The sequence below is a fragment of the Peromyscus californicus genome, unplaced genomic scaffold (genome assembly GCF_007827085.1).
Source record: "Peromyscus californicus insignis strain IS unplaced genomic scaffold, ASM782708v3 Scaffold_9__1_contigs__length_137607984, whole genome shotgun sequence".
In the NCBI taxonomy this organism is placed as follows: domain Eukaryota; kingdom Metazoa; phylum Chordata; class Mammalia; order Rodentia; family Cricetidae; genus Peromyscus; species Peromyscus californicus.
This window is the reverse complement of record NW_026294617.1, coordinates 130,500,966-130,524,102: the sequence shown is the minus strand read 5'-3', so window position 1 is coordinate 130,524,102 and position 23,137 is coordinate 130,500,966. Positions and strand designations below refer to the sequence as shown.

The 23,137-nt window shown below is 43.5% G+C and overlaps 1 protein-coding gene across 1 annotated transcript in view; it reads left to right on the top strand.

The window, feature by feature from the left end:
• Positions 1–23,137, top strand: part of St6galnac5 (ST6 N-acetylgalactosaminide alpha-2,6-sialyltransferase 5) — a 173,326-nt gene that overhangs the window by 93,478 nt on the left and 56,711 nt on the right. The window lies entirely within an intron of this gene.

Here is a 23,137-nt window from a genome sequence, read left to right as displayed (position 1 = left end):
CTCTGAAGAAAATAGCTGAACCTTGGCTTTTTAATGAAGTTGTGTGTGTTACATATCATTCAGAGACAGGGGTAGGCTTGGTTCTCTAAAATACATCTCATCCTCAGGTGGAAGTTTTGTGCATGGAATGATGGGAAGACTTACGGAAGAGAAAGGGTTTGGTGGGAGGCCTTGGAACAGAGATGGGCGGGCTGCTGAAGTAGGACTCTGGCAGTAGAGGTGAGCCATGCTGGTGGCTTAGAATCGTGGTTTGCAGTAGTTTCTGTTGGTGGTTCAGTCAGTTATCACAACCAAAGGAACTTAAAGCAACACAACTTACTATTTTATACTTTCAGGTATTCTCAGTGCGACATAGGCTCCTGATCTAAGAGTCACCATGTTGACAGAGCCATGTTCCTTCTTGAGACTCTAAAGAAGATTCCATCTCCTGGCCATATTGGTCAGGTTCTGTTTTCCCTGCATCCGGTTCTGTTCTTCCCCAGTCCACAAGCACCCACAAGCATGGTATTTGCTGGCTTAAGGCTGTCCACTGCCCTCAGGAAAAACTCAGAATCCTTAGCGGCTCCCACCTTCTGTCATCTCTAAACTCCGTACAAGGCTCCTGTACCCCACGGGCCCAGAAGTTCCTGGGGTGACTTTTCCAGAACCATTCCCTTACTGGCCTCTAGAGCGTAGCCACCTCCCCCCCCCCCCAGGGTTTCTCTGTGTAGCTTTGCGCCTATCCTGGAACTCACTTGGTAGCCCAGGCTGGCCTCGAACTCACAGAGATCCACCTGGCTCTGCCTCCCAAATGCTGGGATTAAAAGCATGCGCCACCAACGCCCGGCTACGTAGCCACCTTTTTAACTTAGCTTTGTCATTTCTTTGTCAAGACCTCCGCTTCCCTTTGAGCACCGTCATGGAGAATCTTGCCTTACATGCAGCCAGAACTCTTCGCCTTCATTCTGAAAATCCACCTTAAATTCTCTTGGATTTGCAGCATAAATAATCGCATTGGTAAATAAGGAAAATGTTGGTTCTTGCTGGTATTCTTTGAATATATTCCCCATTTACAGGTTAGGAACTTGACCCCCAAATTTGTGTTAGATGTTGTTTGGAGGTGGAATGTTTGAGAGAAAACTATAATGTGCTGAGGGCATGAGAGGTCCCCATTGATGGCAACATGACTTTATAAGAACAAAGACCTGCTGGTCATGGTAGAGGATGGCTTTCATTCCAGCACTCAGGAGGCAGAGGCAGGCAGAGTTTGAGGCCAGTTTTGTCTGCATACCATGTTCCAGGACAGCCAGGGTTACGTAATGAAACTATCTCAAAAACAAAAGAGGATGCTGGGCAGTGGTGGTGCATGCCTTTAATCCCAGCACTCAGCTTGAGTGAGAGCCAGCCTGGTCTACAGAGCAAGAGCCAAGACAGGCACCAAAACTACACAGAGAGACCCTGTCTCAAAAAATTAAAAAAAAAAAAAAAAAGAGGAGGAGGAGGAAGAGAAGGATGAAGCAGAGACCACCCGCCCTGTCCAACCACACTACATGAAGCAGGAGAGCCCTCACCACATACTGAGCTATGAGGGCCTCATCTCCCTGGTTTCCCAGACCTCAGAACCATAAGTCAAAAAAGCTTAATTTTTCTATAAATTACTCAGCCTTCAACAGTTTGTTGTAGTAACGAAAGTTCAATGTGGGCACTCTCCAGAGCTACCTTGGGGGTTTTTGTTGCTGTCTTTCCTTCTGGATTAGCTGACTTGCTGAACATGTTTTCCCTGGAGGGACATTGAAACGCACTGAGTCATCATCCTTCCTTATCACACCGTGAAAACACCGGTTCAACCTGGCTTTGTCTGCCCAGCCAAAGCCTAATGCCAGATGGCACCTAAACTTCCTTTGGTTGTTAGAGTACTTTAACTCTGCTGCTCTGGTCCAGAGTCACCTGACTGCTGGGATTTGAAAGTCCCAGAAATGCTGTGGCCTTTTAAGCTAGTACTCGCTTCAATTACGTGAGCGTCTTGACTGGGCTTTTTCAGTCTTCCTTGGTCCACATTACCAGCTTTTCCAAGACCATTCCCGTCGGCCTCGAACATCTTTTCATATTTTCGTGTGTGTCTGGCCAGTGACAATTATCTTTTCACTTTCACTCTTTGAGACAGGGTTTCTCTGTATAGCCCTGGCTGCCTGGAACTCGCTCTGTAGACCAGGCTGGCCTCAAACTCAGAGATGTGCCTGCCTCTGCTTCCCGAGTGCTGGGATTAACGGTGTGCGCCACCACCTCACAGCAATTCCCAATGTTTTTAAATGATCAGGTCACTTTTGATGCCTTATTTAGTCATGCTTATGTAAGAGCATTCCATCCCTGCTCTTCTGCTTTGGGCTTTTAGGAATTTTGTGTAGTATGATGTTCTTGTTCCTTGGGAAGGCAGCCATGAGCTTGGCTCCCGCCCTCTTCTCATCCGGAAAGACACTTGAGCTTGAGTTCAATATTTCCAGTGGCTTCCGGTCTCTCACTTCCCTCTGAGTCTTCAACCCTGCCCTCCTCTTCCAGCTCCCCCCCCCCCCCCCGGGTATTGTCTTCTACTCTATCCCATACTTGCCTGCTGGTCTGTTGCTGTACCAAATAACTCACTTTCTAAATCATCTTCTTGTCATTTTTTGATTCTATGGTGTCCACCTTACTTCTACTTAATTTTTCAGTTTCTAAACCAAGTTCTCAGCCTTGTCTTTCTCACTTGTAAAGTGACAATAGTTATTTCAGATCATGTATCAGAAGGGGATAGTATCTGAGGTCTCCTGAGGTCCGATTCTATTGTGGCTTTGTGCTAGAGCATCTAGGTGGCTACTCTGAACTGTAAAATCCTCCAGAGAAAAATAATCCCCAAATACAGTATCCCTCTGTGTCCTTGATCCCGAGCTCACCTTGTTGAGTTTCATTATTTTGTTAGCCTTCTAATGCCTCCAAGAGACTTTAAAAATAATTTTTAGCTTTTCTAATTGTTTTTGGTAAATAAGCTGGTCTAAACTATCTACTTCTCATTAGCAGGACTTATGAAGCAATCCTCTATTGTTTTGTTAACATCACAACTAGGTTACATGTGCATATCAGAAATCACAAAAGATCGTAGAGTTAAGAGTCCTTCCTAACAAAGACCTCCATCTACCCAGTTCACATGCCTGCTTCCATAAATCTCATCTATTTTAAGGTTAGTATTGATCAAGAAATATTTTATGTAGAACCCAAGAGATAGTTCAGTGTTTAAGAGAATGTACCGCTCATGCAGAGGCAGTTTTGTTCCCAGCACCCACCTCAGGGGGCTCAGAATGGTTACAGGCTCAAGCTGCCTGTAACTCCAGCTCCAGGAGATCCACCCTGACCTCTGTGGGCACTGCACCCACAGGAGCAGACACACACTCAAACATACGTAATGATGAATATATGTGTGTGTGTGTGTGTGTGTGTGTGTGTGTGTGTGTGTGTGTGTGTGGACATATACATATGTATCTATATACACACACACACATATCTCAATAAAATAACATTTACTATCCTTCCAGCTTTACAAGAGTGATGGCATGCTTTATAAGTGACTGGGCCTCTCATTTCCAGATCTTGAATCTTGGCTTTTCATCTCTATACATAAAACTCATTACTTTATAAAAATCATGTAAGTTTCTCTCAGATACATATGCCATAGTTCATTCATCTGGTTTCTTATTTGTGAAATTTGGGATGTTTCTAATTACTTCTTTGTATAAACCTGAAAGCATAGCACATATATCACTTAGCATAGGACAATATATTATCTATACAGTACGTTTCTGGAAAGTGAGGTGTTGAAGATACAAGGGGATGCATTTGTCATCTTGATGAATACTGCCAATTATCCGCCATATGCATTGCTATAGTCTGTATTTCCATTATCAATATTTCACACACCTACTCCCACCAATAACAGTTAATACTTTTAGATTTCTGCCGCTCTGAAACCAAGAACAATAATGCTCTATGACTTTAGTTTTTATTTCTAGTCATGAGTGCTAATGACTATTTGTCTAAGTGTAGGAGCTATATAAGGCTGTGGGTCCTCATGACATGTAGGAGCCATGGAAGACCATGTGGGTCCTCACTGAAGTGTAGGAGTCATGTGAGGCTATGGGTCCTCACTGAAGTGTAGGAGTTATGTAAGAGGGTCCCTGGAATTACTGTTAAAATGCATAGAGATTGAGTTACAGTGCCTATGACAACCACCTAGCATCTGTGGTCAACTTGAGTGACCACGTTCAAGCACATCTATTTCATGTCAATTACATTACTTTTGTTCTGCTTCGTTATTTATTTATGTAAAATCAATAATATATTACTATAAATACTTGTTTCAATTTCTTTTTTTCTTGTTTTCTTTTTTTTTTGGTTTTTCAAGACAGGGTTTCTCTGTGTAGCTTTGGAGCCCTTCCTGGAACTCACTCTGTAGCTCAGGCTAGCCAAGAAACTCAGAGATCTGCCTGCCTCTGCCTCCTGAGTGCTAGGACTAAAGGCGTGCGCCGCCGCCTCCACCACCACCACCCAGATTGTACCGATTTCTATGTGAAGTTCTCCAGTAGTATTTAGTGGTTTTTAACACATGATTTTTTAATTTTTGCTGTTTTTAATGAATATTTGGATTTTTCAGCACTTATAATCTCTCTGTTATGAGGGAGAAGTTTTGAACACTTGATTGGTACTGACTTTTGTTTTCTAAACTTTAATAATGCATCTCTTGTTTATAATAGAGTTTGTCATTTTTTAAATTTACTGAGGCTTTGTATGTCATTAATTTTTGTGACAATTATAACAAAGGATACATTCTTCATTTCAGAGTGGTCCATCAACTTGACCATAACTATGACATATGGCACTCTTATCCCTTGCTTAATTTTTCCCTCCAGTGTGTTATGAGCAAAAAGAAGAAATCAGAGCCTTCTTTAAAGTGAGAAAAAATAGGGTTTTTTTTTTCCAGCAAGTGATGTGGGGACAAGTAGATGTCTACATAAGAATAAGAAAATTGCCAGGCGGTGGTGGCACACGCCTTTAATCCCAGCACTCGGGAGGCAGAGGCAGGCAGATCTCTGTGAGTTTGAGGCCAGCCTGGGCTACCAAGTGAGTCCCAGGAAAGGCGCAAAGCTACACAGAGAAACCCTGTCTCGAAAAACAAAACAAAAAAACAAAACAAAACAAAGAATAAGAAAATTAAAGCCCTATCCTACACCATGCACAAATAACAACTAAATGAATCAAATATTAGGTCTTTTATAAAAAATAAAACTAAGATTCTTTGAAGGAAATAAAGAAATAATCATGACTTTAATTACCTAATATGTTCTTACATGTGATGTGAGAAATGCATACTTTTTTAAAAATATGGATAAAATGGAAATTATCACAATTTAAACCAGTTATCCTCCATAGGAACATCAGCAAAAGGACAACTCAAAGATTGAAAGAACATGCTAGCTAAGAATGCAGTCAATAAGGGATTTATATCTAGAATATATGAAAAGCTATTATAATTCAAATAAGATAAACAACTCAGTTTAAACGTGGGCAAAGGACCTTCTCCAAAGAGGATATGTAAATAGTCAAGAAATATTTGGGAAGGTGCTCACTGTCATCTGTCACCAAAGAAATGAAAACCCAAAGCACAGTGAGATGCCACTGGACTACTGTTGGGATGTCTACATTAAGAAAGATACACACTAACACATGCTGGCTAGGACGTGGGAAACAGGAGCTCCTGTATTGTACTGATGGAATGCAAGTTGCTACAGCCACTTGGGAAGCTCCCTGGCAGTTAGTTAATCATAAGCATGAGTTACCAAGTGATTGAATAAATCCACCCAAGAGAAATTACGTGTTCACATAGAATTTTCTAAATGCATACTTACTGTTAAAATTGTATGTAAGAGCCCAAATAGGGAGACACATCAGATGATCAACAGATGAATGAATAAAAATGTGGTTATGTCCACACAATGATGTATTACTCAAAAATCAGTACAAATGAATCACCATTACCTGCTCAATATAGATAACTCTCAACACACGATGGAAAGATAAAGAATTAGTCAAGTTTACTACAAAGTAAACTAACTGCTCTGACAGGGCTGGAGAGGAGGCTCAGTGGTCAAGAGCATTGCTACTCTCGTAGAGGACCTAGGTTCGGTTCCCAGCACCCACGCTGCAGCTCACAACCTTCTGCAACCTCAGTTCTAGGGCATTTCCTTTTGGCTTTCTCAGGCACTGCATGCATGTGGTGCACAAAAAACTCATATACATAAAACTTTTTAAAAAATAACACCATTTCCATGCAGTGCCCAGGATAGTCAAGTGTACCATGACAGAAGTTAGATTAATGGTTGCTAATGAGGGCTGGCACAGACCCATGGGAACATGTAGGTGTGAAGTTGTGGGGGCAACATAAGGAAAAAATGTTCTAAAATTCATTATACCTATGGATACACAGCTCCATGAACATAACAAAGGCCATTGGGTTGTTCACGTTAAGGAGGTGAAATGTGTGTTATGTGAATTATGGTTGTTTAAATTAATGACATTTTCACTAGTCTACTTACTTTTCTTTTTAAATATTCTTTTTAACTCTTGCTCTGTCAATCATGATACTCCCTTCTTGATGGATACCTAGTACATGACTGTTATAGTCTGCATCATGAATTACATCATTAACATTCATTTTCTCTCATTTCATGCTTTTTGCCTCAATATACAAGGAATATAGTCACTAATCACAGGGTGTAAATGGACTGGGTTTAATTCTCACATTACTATTTTCTGCCCATGTGTCTTTTTGCCACATTTCATTCATCTGGGGGAAAAATGACACTGCTAGCAACTCTTGTCACTGAACTGGTGAAATGTTTAGAAGTTTGTATCTATGAAGGGCTTATGGTAATCCCTGAATGTAGACTGTGTTTTATAAATGTTAGGGTAGATAGCATTAGCTATAATGCTCTATCACAATAAAGACTTCTGCTATATTTTGTTTACAGTTGCCTGACATTTTTATTCTTTGACTTTTCTTTTTATTCTCCTGAATCACTTTGATTGTCCACCCCCACTCACACTAAATATCCCATCTGAGGTTCACTTTAGCTGGTCAGATAATTGATCTGGAGTTAGATACTCCATAGCACTTTTATGATTTCCTCTTACGCCGTGCATTTCCCCTAACCCTTTAAAACTAAATTGCTCACTTTATGGTCTGTTTTCTTCCCTTCATTTTCTTTGTGAAGCTATGCATTCTCCTCATGTTGGAATGTGGATGTTTATTCTCTATTGGTTACCTTGTGTGTGTTCAAGTGTGTGTGTGCACCGCGTATGCAGACGCACACAGATATGTGTGTGTTTGTTTGCAAGTGTGGCCAGTTTAAGCATCAAACTGTACAATAGGCTGGACACCTGGCCAGTAAGCTTCCAGGCACTATGTTTCTCTGTCTTGCGTCTCACCATTGCTGGAATCTCAGGTCCACTGTGCCTGGCTTCTACGTGGTCCTCATGCTTGTGAGGCAAGTGTTTTACAGACTGAGCTACTTCCTTGGCCCCTGTACGTTATCTAATTATAAACTACTCTTGGTCTTCTACTTAGTGATTATCTATTCTTATAGTCATGATCTGAACAACTAAGCAGTGGGTGCACGTCTTCCTGCACTTCCTGTGATGTCGTGATTTTAGTCTGCCTTACTTTCCTTGGTGTTTGCCAAGTTATGATTAAGAGTGTCTGTCTGTGTTTTTATGTAGCATTAGCTTCAAGCTCTTGACAACAAGACAGAAGCAAGCTCTCCTTGCAAGTGATTTCCCTCTGCCTGGGTTTTTAATTAGGCTATGCCTTAGTTTCTTTTCTTGTCGGTGTAATAGAGCATCTTGGGAAAAAAAAGGACTCAAGAGAGAAAGTTTACTTCAGCTCACAGTTCAAGGTTACAGTCCACCATCACAGGGGAGTTGAGGCAGCAGAAGCCTCAGGCAGCTGGTCACATGACGTCCATTATTAAATCTATAATTTCCTTCAAACTTTGCCTAAAGCTTTGGTTGACAGTTTTGTCCATTATTAGTTTCAACAAAAAGAAATTGTCTTAGTCACTGTTCTGTTGCTGTGAAGAGACACCATGACCAAGGCAATTCTTATGAAAGAAGGCATTTAACTGGGGCTTGCTTACAGTTTCAGAGGGTTAGTCCATGATCCTCATGGTGGGAAGCATGGCGGCATGCAGGCAGATGTGGTGCTGGAGATGTAGCTGAGAGTTCTGCATCCTGATCTGATCTGGAGGCAGACTGACAGGCTGACAGACAGACAGACACAGACACACACACACACACCTACCTTAAAGCCCATCCTCAGTGACACACTTCCTCCAATAAGGTCACATCTCTTAATCCTTCTATTCCTTTCAAATAGTGTCACTCCCTGGTAACTAAGCATTCAAATATATGAGCCTGTGGGGGCCATCCTTATTCAAACCACCACAGAAACCATTAATATGTGTCCTGTTTGTAGTCTTGAAGAAAACATTTTAATATAAATACAATTCTTATATCCTATATTGCTGTGGGATGTTCTGTATGTCAAATGTGTTGCTGATTAGTCAATAATTAAAACACTGATTGGCCATTGGCTAGGCAGGAAGTGTAGGCGGGACAAGGAGGAGAATAAAGCTGGGAAGTGGAAGGCTGAGTCAGAGAGACACTGCCAGCCGCCATGATGAGAAACAGAATGTGAAGATACCGGTAAGCCACGAGCCATGTGGCAAGGTATAGATTAATGGAAATGGATTAATTTAAGCTGTAAGAACAGTTAGCAAGAAGCCTGCCACGGCCATACAGTTTGTAACCAGTATAAGTCTCTGTGTTTACTTGGTCGGGTCTGAGTGGCTGTGGGACTGGCGGGTGACAGAGATTTGTCCTGACTGTGGGCCAGGCAGGAAAACTCCAACTACACTATATCCTTCTCAGGGCTCTCATAGCATTTTATCTAGTTTTTGGTATTGTTTAACACATTTATATTATTTTTATTTGTGTCTTTGTAGGAGAATATGTGCATAAGCATAAGTGCAGGTGCTCCTGGAGGCCAGAGGAGTCAGATCTCCTGAAGCTGAAGTTAGAGACAATTGTGACCTGCCCATCACAGGTGCTGGGAACCAAACTCAAGTCCTTTGCAAGATCAGCAAGTGCCCTTAGCTGAACTGACCGTCCAGCCCTGCATCAAATATTTCGTGTTAGCTGTAAAAGCATGAGGCATGTTTGGGTTTTGATGCTGCCATTCTTTCCTCTCCTTTTCCTTCAACAACTGATTCATTTACCCAGCTGCCCCAGGGACTCTTCCCTGTGTGAGGAGCCCAGTGACAGCCTCAGTCGGTCACTCTGGGTCCTTCTGACTGCTGTTTCGTTAACTGTCCTTCCTCTCCTCTGTGAATCGTGTGGGCTCCGTGCTGTCTGTTCTGGTACGTGACCCTTGCTCTCATTTGCTTGGTGCTGTTCTTCTCTCCGGGCACAGGCACAGCTTCTCTGTAACAGACTTGCCAGGTCCGCAGCCCCGCAGCCCCGCAGCCCCGCCACACTGCCTTCGTCCATCACTGGCGTACTACTTTCATTTGATTCTATTTTGCCATCAAGCTCATGGCAAAACCTTTCTTCACATCCCTCTTCTCCCCTGTGCTGATATCTTATAGAAGGCTATAATTTGTTAATCAGTTTTAGCCCCTTTTCTTCAGTCTGAGTATTCTTGCATAGATGACATGTGACCAGTAATTTTTATTGCCCTGCCCTGGGAATTCACAGGGTAAGATTTTGCTCGAGGCATGGTCAGGTTGCCATTTTTGCCTAGCATTGTCAACATGGTCACAAAATGCAGAGTTTTGAGTTCTTCTGAGTCTTCCTTGATCATCTTCTTCCACTTCCTCCCTCTTCCTCCCTCTTCCTCCTCTTCTCTGAACTCACTTGTGGTCTTGATGTGGTAGAAAGTGGCCAGTTTCTGCCACAATGGTAGACACAGCCATCCCCTCTCAGGAAGTACATTTCTTGCCTTCAGAAAGTGGCAGTTTGTGGCATATGAACTCTGGTCTTCTACCACTCAGATCCCGAGCCCTCTCTACTTCATCTCAAATATCTCAATTGCTTTTAGAAAAATCTTAAAAGTATATTAGAACTCTCTTGAAGTTCTCTCATTTATGTTTAGACTTATTTTCCATCCCCTTTTGATGGTTGCTGGGTGGAGAAGCCTCAGAAGGCTGTGTTTCCAGGAGCTTCTTGTCCTCTCTCTTATGCTCTTGGACATTCTTCTTCCTTACACTGTAACTTCTCTCTATGGTGTCCCAAGATAGTGTAGGAATGTCCTCCTTACAGCACAGGCATTGCTCACAGAGTGACAAGTAGATTTGCGGAACTCCTGCACCACAGAATTGGTGGTTCTGGGCATGAACTCGTATAGCACTTACCTGGGAATCCAGACACATGAGGTTCTGTCCCCTCATCTGTCAGTTCTGTCAGGAAAATGTACAGCTCCTCAGCATCCTGCTGTCTCTTGTTCTAGGCTAAGTGGTTGAGGAGATGCCCAGGGGGAGGACGTGGTACTGGCTCCGAGGTTCCATGCAGATAGCAGACTCCAAAACAAAGCAACCTGTGCCTTGGCTGACATATCCCTGCTCTTCTCTCATCAGGCCCCTCAATCTCTCTCCTCATTGGTGCCAGCCAGTGGAAAATGGGTCACTGGCAGCAAATTATTGTGTGAACTAATCTCTTCCTGGCAGTGAACCAGCCTGACAGCACACTTCCATTTAGATGATTAGAGAGTTTAATAAAGGGGCTACTGGGCATAAGAACCCGCTTTCAGGGCTCAGAGAAAGAAACCAAGGCATATTGCAGTGTTTAAGTTTATAAATAGCAGGGAGCTTTTACCCTCTTTAGGACTGAAAGAGGCAAAGAGTAGGAATGGCACCAGGCACCCACACAAGGTTATTATCGAGACCTCAGCTTGTTAAACTATGGGTCACAGTCCCAAAGTCACACAACTGAATGTGGAGGTTGTGAAAAAAATGGCAACAGCAGAAGGTTTCTGAAGATGCAAAGACCAAAAATAAATCCACAGTGCAATGCATAAGGAACCCCAGAGGTTTCTGGCAGGGCTCTCCCATATTTGTCCCCAGCACCGCTGCGGCCGTGATTCTGAACACACAGCATGCATTTGCACTGGTCACCTGTCGTACCACACACCACCAGCAAATACTGCTCAAATTCCAGGCTACGTCAGCGTCTCATTGTACCTATGAAGAGTTCTGCTCTGCTAGAAACATAACGGCTAAACCACAAAACCAAAGATGTTGAATGTTTTCTAACTCTCACTTCTCAGCATGTGCCAAATTAGCATGTCTTCAGATTGTATTGTGTTAGAATATTTGATTTTAAAATTGATGTTTGAGTTGCTGACTTGAGTTTCATAAAAAATTATTCAGTAAATTTTGGCTTGGGATTAGAACAGAATTTCTGAAATGGCTCTAAACATTCTTCTACTGTGTATTCCACATCTATGCAAAGCAACATTCTCAGCATTGATGATTATGAAATCAAAATATTGATCCACTCTGAAAAACATGGAATATGTTCTATATTCTTCAAGATAAAATATTCAGCCAAGGTTTAATTCTTTATATAAAAATAAATAAGCAAATCCATCTGATCAATATGCAAATTTGCTTTCATCTTAGTAAATGGAAAATTATATCTATGCCAAGAGCTGTTTTAAGATAAACTCCTTTATGATTTATCATCAGTAGATTTTAATATACATATTTTATATATCTATGTACCACCCAGGGCCACATAAATATCTCTTAGGTGAGAGAGTCATCAATGAGAACCTTTAAAGCCTTGGTCTAGACAATGCTTCCAGAGGACAGCTACGCCCTTTAGAGGGTCAGGGATAAAGCAGAGGCAATCCCTTCCTGTGCTCAGCTCTTGTTTCCCAGCTCTAGCCAGTGCATCCCTTGGCCCAGCCATTTGAAAGCCAGATGGCAAGCAGACACTGGATCCATCCCTGAAAGTCTGCCTCCAGAACAGCAGGGGAGAGGACGAAGTGAGGACCTGTGGGGCAGTCCAGAGGTGAGCCCAACAACACAGCATGTGAAAGGCGGCTCCTGAAATGTGTGTGCACGTGTGTGTGTGTGTGTGTGTGTGTGTGAGAGTGTGTGTGTGTTTCAAGCATGTATATGACATGGTTTGTTTGCTGAAATCAGGACAACTTCAGATGACAGTCCTCGACTTCTGCTGTCTCGTTTGCTGTTCTGGATGCCAGACTTGCCAGTCCTCAGGTTTCCTGGGATTCTCCTGTCCCCATCTTGCTGTGGGAATGTTGGTTTCACAAATGATCATGTTATGTGTCCTACTTTATAAGGGTTCTGGGGATTTGAACTCAGGTTCTCACTTGTGGCTCAGGTCTCAGACTTCCACAGCCAGTGCCTTGCCCACTAAGGCATCTTTCCAGCCCCATAAAATGGATTTCATTCATAGAAAACAGGTTGCTGACTTGTGGGACACAAACATAAGTGTATTCTAAGGGCCTGTCTGAGCCATATGTGACAAGGTGAATTCAGGGGAGGGGTCACTGACGATAGCTATATATCACAATGCTAAAATAACGAAGGCCTAGGTATGCAAGCTAGGTCCTTGGGTTATTTAAACACACCCACTGAGCATTATCCCAAAACTGTCAAGTGCTCTGTTCTTCATACTCTGCTGACAGTTCCCTTCCCATATTTATTTTCTACTTTGCATTTCCCAGCTCAATCTTCTCTGGTATTCCAATCTTTCTCCTGGGGAGATCTTTCTTTTTCGTTTCTTTAGCAATAATTTTCACATCTTCTCTAGTAAGAGTCCGAACCAGCTCATGAACACCTGGGTTGCAGACCTAGCTGCCTGCTGGACATGTTTAGATGGAACTTTATGGAGATCTTAAATTTACATGTTGAAAGTTTATTTTCTCTTTTCAGCCCCCCCCTACCCCAGTACCACACCGTGCATGTTTCCTTAACCCTCAACATTTTTTTAAAGATTTATTTATTTTATGTATATGAGTGCTCTATATGCATGTACGCCTGCACGCCAGAAGAGGGCATTAGATCCAACTCTAGATGGCTGTGAGCCACCATGAGGTTCCTGGGAATTGACTCCAAGACCGCTGGAAGAGCAGCCAGTGTTCTTAACCTCTGAGCCATCTCTCCAACCCTTAAGGTTGAAATTTTTTTTTTTTTTTGTTTTTTGTTTGTTTTTCAAGACAGAGTTTCTCTGTGTAGTTTTAGTCCCTGTCCTGGAGCTCACTCTGTAGACCAGGCTGGCCTCAGACTCAGAGATCCATCTGCCTCTGCCTCCCAAGTGCTGGGATTAGAGGCCTGCACCGCCGCTGCCACCACTGCCGCCACCACCACCCGGCTTTTTTTTAAAAGATTTATTATGTACACAATGTTCTGCCTGCATATATGCCTGCATGCCAGAAGAGGGCACCAGATCTTATTATAGATGATTGTGAGCCACCATGTGGTTGTTGGGAATTGAATTCATGACCTTTGGAAAAGTAGCCAGTGCTCTTAACCTCTGAGCCATCTCTCCAGCCCAACCCTTGACATTTTTATTCAATATCCTGTGGGCTCAATTATTGCTTTCTAACAAAAATGGCTAGTAGGAATTTTTTGTGAAGAGATAATAAAGCATTCACAGTTTTCCTCTAATGTTCCATAGAGAGAAAGTAACTGCCAATGTCTACAGTCCGTGTCAGGGCCAGTCTCCCTGGGGCATCCAGGAGTACTTCACAATCCCTTCTCCCCTGTGAACTCTATGCAGGTGGCCTCAAGTACACAGTGAGAATATGCCATTTCTGCCTTCCTTCCCTGATACTCTGTCCAATGTCTGCACTTAAAATGACCATGTTTTTGAAATAAATTATTGTGCCTTTCAACTCTGCCTGAGGTTTCTCTACCTCTCCTCCATCCCATCAGTACTATCATTTTATCACCATCTTCCAAGAACACTGAAGAGTCTTGCAGGGTCCGTCCCACTTCAAATATTCGCCCTCTGACTTTTTCTCCTGCGGCCAAGTAACCCTTCCGGGGTGAAGATCTGGCCTTCTCATCCTCTTTTGTAAGCAACAAAATAAAACTCTTGACATCTTTCTTTTGTTTACTGCCCCCACCTGTGAAATCTCCATGTGTCGGCCTGGCCTCGCAGAGTTCCTGGTGTTTACATGCCAGTGCTTTGAAGCGAGCATGCCTTTCCTTTTCTTGGTATCCGCCACCTCTGCGCCACTTGTAGGTCTGCGGCCTCCCTGGGATCCTGTTGCTTGGCTTGGCAATCCGCTTGCATGAACACATCTCTTTCCCTATCCACCCACAGGCATTAGACACCTCAGCCTGTCACAGTCCCTGTCACACCCCCATGCCCTGCCATCCATTATCACTGTCCCATGATGCCCCTCGTGAACTCTAGCTGCTCTTTGCTGCTTTCGAAGCACCTTATCTGCCTCTATCTGCCTCTGTGCCACCGTTGTGACATCTTCATATTTCTGTCTGGCTAACTTAAGACCCAACTTAAGGCATGGACCATGCTGAAGTTTTTCTTCACCATCCCACCTTCACACAGAACTGGAAACATAACAAGAGCTCTGTTGATAGTTGCTAATGAGCACTCTATCAGCCTACACTTACACTGCCTTCTCAGAACCCACTCGACAGTACCACGTGTCCCTTACTTCCAAATTACAATTCTCTGCACTTTTCTCTAATTTGTGAGAAATATGAACTATTGCTACACTAATCTTTGGTCACATGAGGGTCGAATCCTATTTATATTTTTCTTGTATTACTCACAATGATGATGGTAACTACTTATTTGGCCAATCTCCGAGATTTCCACTTAAGGAATTTGTTAAAGCTTATAGAAACTTGTAAAGCGGTTGTTTCCCTAGTGTGTTATATTTTAGCTTTGGATCTAGAAGATGCTCTTCACACACCTCCTTTGTGCAGATATATCCTACAGTCTCCTCTTCCTGTCACATGGCGTTCTCCAGAAAGCTACATCCCTCCTCCATTTTTGACTGGGACTTTCCCTCCCCTGGAAGCTTCCTGACTCAAACTATTTGAGGAAGGTTTTGTCAAAAAAGAGAGTGAGGGAAAGGAACTATTTTTAAGTTTCCCCTTTCACCTAGGCCCGGTATCAGAGAGAATCTCTTTATGATTAAAGTAACTCGGTGTGGAATACACACTGTGAAATACATATGCAGCCACAGTGTGGTTATAAATATACTTTTCTTATCAGAGAAGAGAACAGGCAAATCAGCCTCTCTTGCAAGGTCATATTTCATGCAGACAGCAGAATTCACCCAGTACTGAATTATGTTACGAAGCCAGTGATTTAGAATTGTCATCTATTTTGATTGACACCAAAGCCTTCCAGGACAGTAAATATAAAGACATTACAAAAAAAATCCACTTACAAAATGGCTTGATAGACCCTGTTAATGAGTTTTAAAATGTAGTATAACAACTTAATCAAATCCGACAGCTCCATAAAAGAATTAATTTGGTCACTGGCTCTCTTTCCAAAATGACTTTGCTGCTCTGTTTGTGAAGGTGAGAATTTCTCTGTGGCCAAACATTCACAAAGTAAATTCAGATTGACATGACCTAGGGTAGGTAATGGCTTTCCCAAAGCCCCTAGGAGCTGGTGGGATTGTAACCATTAGAAGAGATGGATACCTTTCCCTACAGTTTAATGTCATTGTAGAGATGTATGGACTGTGTCACAAACTGTGACCTGTGTGTTGAAATTTAGGAATCGAAATAATACCACAGTTCTCTTTGGGGCCACAGGTAGGAGGAAATTTGATACTATCTGGAACCTCCCAAGACCATGGTAGCCATTTTGTACAGTGTTTAAAGAAAAATGTACTTGGAACAACTACCAGCAAAGTCCCCTTTCTTTCCTGCTAGCCTTTAGGCCCAAACTCTAGAGATTATTAGAATGTTGACCTTGTTCCCAGTATGTGTGGTCTCAAGGCCAGGCAAGTAGCCTATGAGACACATGTCCTTCTTACCCAAGCTCAAGCCCCAAAGGTCAGCTACCTCAACCCTGTGGTTAGTTTTAAAGTCAGTTTTAAGGGAAGTACATGTGTTCAGAACAAACCACCAAGTTTATGAATCACCCACCATTGGTACAGATCATGGGTGCTTGGATTGAGAACCGTCATGTTTGGGAGGCAGCTTGCTTATAAGTTCATGGTCTGTAAAGCTTTGCATCCTCTAGCACCGTGCCTCACCTTCAGAAAGTCACTGAGAAGCACAGACCGGCAGAGGGTGACAGAAGAGAAAATCCAGTCACAACCTGTCTTACTGAGGGACAAGGATCCTACACTGTTAAAATTATTTCCTCTTCCCTTCTCCTCTCCTTCCCTCCCCTCCACTATGCTCCTGTCTTTCCTCCCCATGTCTCAATGCAAGACAATATGAATTATATTCATTAAGAACTGAGTATGCACATACAGACTCCACTTTGGGTGTGGTGCTTGCTACCATTGCTGTGTTTATTAAATTCCTATCTGTGTCATCTAGGAGTCTGTTGGCCCTGTGAGCTAAGGACAGTATCTCTTTGGTTCATCATTTCATTATCAGCAGCTAGCACAGAGGCCAGGAAGAGCTGAATCTATGGTGAGTGGGCAAACAGAGCGACATGCACTCCTTGAAAGTTCATGGCCATATTTCAAAGTCAACAGGCATGACTGTCCCCCACCCAGCACTACAGAGCAATGAGGCTTGGAAATGCTAAACAATTTGTTTGAAGTTGCACAGCTAACTGTTAGGGCCAGGTTTTGAATCTCTGTGGGGCAACCCCAGTCTAGACCAATTGAAGTTCCCCATGTCAGGTGGTTTCTGCTTTGGGGGCTCCTCTGTGCCATGGTTTGTGGACTACAGGTTCATATGAGGTAGAGTTCCATCTCATTCCTCATAAAGAAGTGTGTGTTAGGTTCCCACTCGGCACCCGACATTACACAAAGCTTTCCAAGGCAAACATAAAGGAGTCATGGTCTCTGCCCTCCAAAGCATTCCCCAGTTAACCCTGACAGAGTGCTTGAATACATGAACATCAAACACATCAGTGTATGTTTTGTAATTAAAAGGCAGCTAAATAATAATCAGGTTACGTGGAAGAACAGCAAAGCAGGTGGCTTTTCCATCCATTGACTCTTGCTTCAGGTTTACAATAAGATTTTAACCGTTTTCACATATGCTTGGAAGTGTCTTCCTGATGGACTGGCAGGGATATGTCAGGTGGCTGAAATTCCAGATATAGCTGTGTACGTTGGAGGCAGGCTAGCATTGTTACAGCTGGGAGGCAGCAAGCACATTCTCTCTTCCCTCGCTCCAGCATTAATGTCTCCCCAGAATTCCGAGTGAGAAGAGAGCCTGCCAAGGTGTTAGGGCGAACTCATATCACAGCCCTCCATCAAGTGAGACAGATGAAAACAGCACCTCTGGCAGGAGACTTGTCTTCTAGGATTTGTACCAGGACGTGAGCGTTCTCAGGGGGTCTGTGCCAAGGATGTCACATGAATATCCAGAGATGGAGGCATGGCCGATGGACTGTCACCCTTACAGCCTGCAAAGTCTGGTGAACAGGACTAGGGAGAGGCAAAGCCCACTAAGTACAGATTACAAAGTGAAGGGATTTTTTTGTTGTTGTTTCATGATGGATTACTCTGAAACAAAGAGAGACATAACCTTGGACCTGACTAGAAAATCAGGTAGAAAAACTAAGAGATGGAAGTTGGTTTTTACCATAGGATGTGCGTTTGTGGAAGGTTTCTCAGTCTGGTGGAAAGATGGAAGACTGCTTGGGAAGATCAGTTATTTCAAAAAGTGGCACAAAAGCTCAGGGACACGAGACTGTGAGAGGACTGTGGAGAGGACTGTATCTGCATGGAGTCTGTCTAGCTTTGGTCCCAAACACCTAACCTGGCATGTGGAGTCACCAGCTGGTCAGCACTATGGCGTGGAAGACTCACTATGTGGACTGAGTTACCACCCTTTGAATCCTGCAGCAAGCATCATGCCAAGAGTTCTATGTCACCTTGCCATTTTACACTAAAGAAATAAAATTAATCATCTATGATGCAAATTATATTTAGAGCTAACAAGTTTAGGTTGTCTCTAGCATCACTCTCTCTGTGAATGACATTTGAAATGAACCCTCATGATAATTATGATTGTGTACTTTTTACAGTAGATCCCATGACAATACAAAATGACAGTGGCCAAAGAGGTGTGTTATACTCTGTGCCGGCACAGTTAAGGGCGGAAAGGGAAGAGCAAACCTGGTCCCTTACATCCCCACTGCATGCTGGCCTTTGCTCATTACTACAAGTTTGATTTTTAAGTTTAGAGTTTTGGGAGGTTCCCAGAGACAATATTCAAACCCTGCGCTCTCACAGAGTGATCCATCAGCAATCCAGAGGTGGAAAGTTCTGTGACTAATGCGTGTGAAATGTGTGAAGATGAAACTCTCTTTTGTAATTATACACTGCAGAATATGGGATATTCTTGGTCGTGTGAATTACCTACCTGGGGACAGTATTTGAAAGTTCTGCCTTGCATAAGTAACAGGAGGGAGTCTTACAGGAGGGAGGCGGTGTTTTCACACGTGGAATGGAAATTATTTTAGAATCATTTCCATGCAACATTTTCTCGTAACTACTTGGATCTAGTGGCTATGAAAGGAAAGTAAACGTGCACAGCTGGCTCTTTTCAGACAGCAATTCAATTTACTCTTGCTCCAACGCGGTAGGAGAACACAAGGTTAGAATTACCTCTTGGATTCCATATGGTATTGCTCTGGATGCCTAAACAAATGGAAGCCAGGCAGTGTTCCCAGCTTTGAACTTGAGCCGAGCAAGAGATGATTCCCTTACAGTGTGTTTTATCTGGCCTCCAGTGATTGCTTATCATTAAATAAGGAATTTACAGAGGGAATTTAATCCTTTAAACACAGACATTGTCTTGTGACTTTTCCAAATATCGCCCTGATTCTTAAAAAGACAAGACTTCATTTAATGTTGACCTAGTGTACACATCGCTTTGAATTACACACAAATACAGTTGGGGGGCTTGCTCCTCTTGGGGAAATGGTGATTTGCTTAGTCTGGAGTCCAGTCTGTGGAGACACGGAAACACACACACACACACACACACACACACACACACACACACACACACACCATAAGGGGCTGCATTTTTGGCTCAGTCAGCAGGCCACTTGTTACTACACAAGAATGAGAATGTAGGATGGATCCTCAGAACCCACATGGAAAGCTTTGGGGGTGGTATAATGAACGTGAAATTTCAGACTGGAGAGGCAGAAGCAGAAGCCACCTAGGACTCACTGGCCATCCAGCCCAGTCTAATGGGCCACTTCAGGCCAATGACAGACCCTGTCCCCAAAAATAAGGTAGATGGACCGGGCGGTGGTGGCGCATACCTTTAATCCCAGCACTCAGGAGACAGAGGCAGGTGGATCTCTGTGAGTTCAAGGCCCGCCTGGGCTATAGAGTGAGTTCCAGGAAAGGCGCAAAGCTACACAGAGAAACCCTGTCTCGAAAAAAAAATAAATAAGGTAGATGGGACCTAAGGAACAACATCTAAAGTTGACCTCTGGCCTCCAGTGCATGTTCACAGATGTGCATATGCAACCCCACACACATACACACAGGAACATGCAAATATACGCACACTATATATGTATGCACAACACAAAATGGATCTCTCTCCTTGTCCTTACAGATACAATTCAGAGGCATCAGTACCTCCAACTCTGTGCAACAGGCACCAGTACCCCACCCGATGTCACCGCCATCCTGAGCAGAAGCCCTGTGGTCACTGAAGGACAGCGGTCTGTAGCTAGAGTTTTCCTGCCTGGCCCACAGTCAGGACAAATCTCTCTCACCCGCCAGTCCCACAGCCGCTCAGACCCAACCAAGTAAACACAGAGACTTATATTGCTTACAAACTGTATGGCCGTGGCAGGCTTCCTGCTAACTGTTCTTACAGCTTAAATTAATCCATTTCTATAAAACTATACCTTGCCACGTGGCTCGTGGCTTACCGGCATCTTCATATGCTGCTTGTCATGGCGGTGGCTGGCAGTCTCTCTCTGCCTTCCTGTTCTCTCAATTCTCCTCTCTGTTAGTCCCGCCTATACTTCCTGCCTGGCCACTGGCCAATGAGTGTTTTATTTATTGACCAATCAGAGCAATTTGACATACAGACCATCCCACAGCAGCTGTCCCTCCCCTCTTCCCCAGCCCCCACGGACCACAATTCTCCTTTGTGTCTTTGTAAATTTGACTGTGCCAGGTCCCTCAGCAGCTTCTATATAAATAACACATACAAATTTTATATATAATTTATTATTATTATTATTATAAATACAGTATTTGTCTTTCTGCATCAAGATGACTTTGTGTGGCTTCAGAGCTCACCCATGCAACAGGTGATATCTGAGCTTCATTCCTTTCTAAGGCCAGACATGCACCACTGCCAGAACATGCACATTCTGTTCCTTAATCCACCAAGGACATTGGAGTTGTTCTCACCGTTTGGGTAGTGGGGAAAATGTGGCCATTGCCACTGATTTGCAAATGTCTCCTTAAGCCCCCACTGTCAGTTATGTGGGACATATGTCTACAAGTGGGATTTCAAGATCATATTGTGAGCCAGTGTTCAAATCCTTAAGAACTCACCAAACTACAACAATGTACAGTTTTAACTTAGAATCAGTTAACTTGGAAAAACACTTATCGGTTACCTGTGACATGAAAGAGCATCTCAAGCAGTCGGTGATGTAAGATCACATCTGTTTATTTGGCTCAGGGCTATTCTAGGCTGTTCTTTTGGCCTGGATTGTATATAAGTAACTGGTCAGCTGGGTACGAAGTGTCTGGTGGATATTAGGCTATTGGCAAGAACAATGGAGTGACTGGGCCTGTCATCTGTGAGGTCTAGCAGACTAACCTGGGCTTGCTCACGTGGCCACAAGGGGCTGAGAGCAGTCATGCACAAGTGCCTTGCTATTCCTGGCTTGTATATATGTTTGCCCCATTGACCATAGAAAATCAACTGCCAAGTCCAGAGTCTAAGGAGGACAAAAAGAATAGGGATATGGGGAGACAGAGAAGGACCCAAGACCATCACACTGTGATTACTGCTCTGTGTGTCTCACCTAAGTCCAAGTTCTGACGAGCTCCAGGTTATCTGGGAAGTGCTGTGGGATGTCTTTCTGTATGCTGTGAATATGTGTTACTCCCATTGGATAATAAAGCTGTGTTGGCCTATGGCAGGGCAGGATGGACCAGGCGGGAAAATCCAAGAGAGATAATGAGAGAAGAAAGGAGGAGTCGAGGGGGATGGAGCCGCAGACCAAGATGTCAGCAGACCAGTAATTCCACGGCCATGTGGCAGCATACAGACTTATAGAAATGGGTTGATTTAAGATGAAAGAACTAGCTAGCAAGAAGCTGAAGCCATAGGCTATACAGTTTGTAAATAATATAAGCCTCTGAGTATTTCATAAGTAACTACAGGACCACAAGTGGGAGAGATTCATTCTGACCTTGGGGCCAGGCAGGACTGAGAAAATTTTTTTTTTTTTTTTTTTTTTTTTTTTTTTTGGTTTTTCGAGACAGGGTTTCTCTGTGTAGCTTTGCGCCTTTCCTGGAACTCACTTGGTAGCCCAGGCTGGCCTCGAACTCACAGAGATCTACCTGGCTCTGCCTCCCGAGTGCTGGGATTAAAGGTGTGCGCCACCACCGCCCGGCTAAGGACTGAGAAAATTTTGCTACATTAGACCTGGGTGGTTGGAAACAGGAGTCTAAACAGGCTTCAGAACCACATAGCCTATGCAATGTCACTATCAACATGAGACAGGAGGAGAGGGTTACTTGTTCCCTCCAGGTGACCAGGGAAACTTGGGTGGACTTGGGACTGGGACAGGAGGGACACAGAGAAATTGGGGTAGTGGGGAGAATAGTGTGTGTGGAAGGGCAGCGTTCAGCTGAGTTCTGTGAGCAACATCATCTTTTTATTCTTCCTGTGTGACAGGAAGTTGGCCTACCTGCCTGATTTATTTCCCTCCAGCGCTGTCTTTCCATCCTTGATTCTGATCTAACCCCCTGCCTTGTTGTTGAAACTTCCCCTGAGCAAATACATCCAATCATTGAAAGCTTTCTTCCTAGTCAGAGTATTATCTTAGGACAAATTGCCAATTTCCTTTTTGATGGAAAATACTAAAATGTGGTTTTTAATAGAATGGCCTGATCCCTTCCCATTTACTGTTCTTTCTAATTTCTAGACAGGACCTCGAAGAAGGGAATGGAATAGCTGTTAGCCAAGTGATAATGACTCATTGAGAGCATTGAAATACGCTCTCCAGACTCTCTGGACCTCAGTCTTTCAATATCATGAGTGACTGCTAGGGCATGAGCTTATTGACCAAGGGTTCATGTGTCTTTCTTATCCAGTGCCTAAGCCAGGGTCCAGGGCAATTCTGTACTCAGTATTTACCCAGGAATTGGACAGATGGCCCATGGCTCAGACCTCAGTAGCTCTGAGCACATTTCCCTCCTCCCTCAAAGCAGGATGCTGAGACAGTGTCCATCAAGCCACCATAGCATGTGGCCTCTGTTGGGAGGCTCTATGTGAACAATCATTTAAACTTTGGGTCTAGGACACCTCGACATCTGGACTGAACACTCCTCAGCTCCTATCCTTAAAGATGTTCAGAACCACAGTCTAATTAGCTCACACACGGGATTTCCTGGGCTCTTCCTCCAAGCATTGCAGCCTGGAGATCTTAGGACTCTCAGGAGGCAGAAAGTCCTTTGCGCCTCAGGCTCCTTGGATGATGAGAGTCTTGATAATTTTCCTTCAAGTCTGAGCTGCAGCTTGTGGCCTTTAAAAAGCAGGAAATAGACTACCACAGAACTTTCTGGCAGGTGGAAGGTGCCTTCCTGGGAGCAAGCTTTGGCCTTTGATCTGCCAATCATCTGTGAGTGGCATTCAGTAAGACAATTACA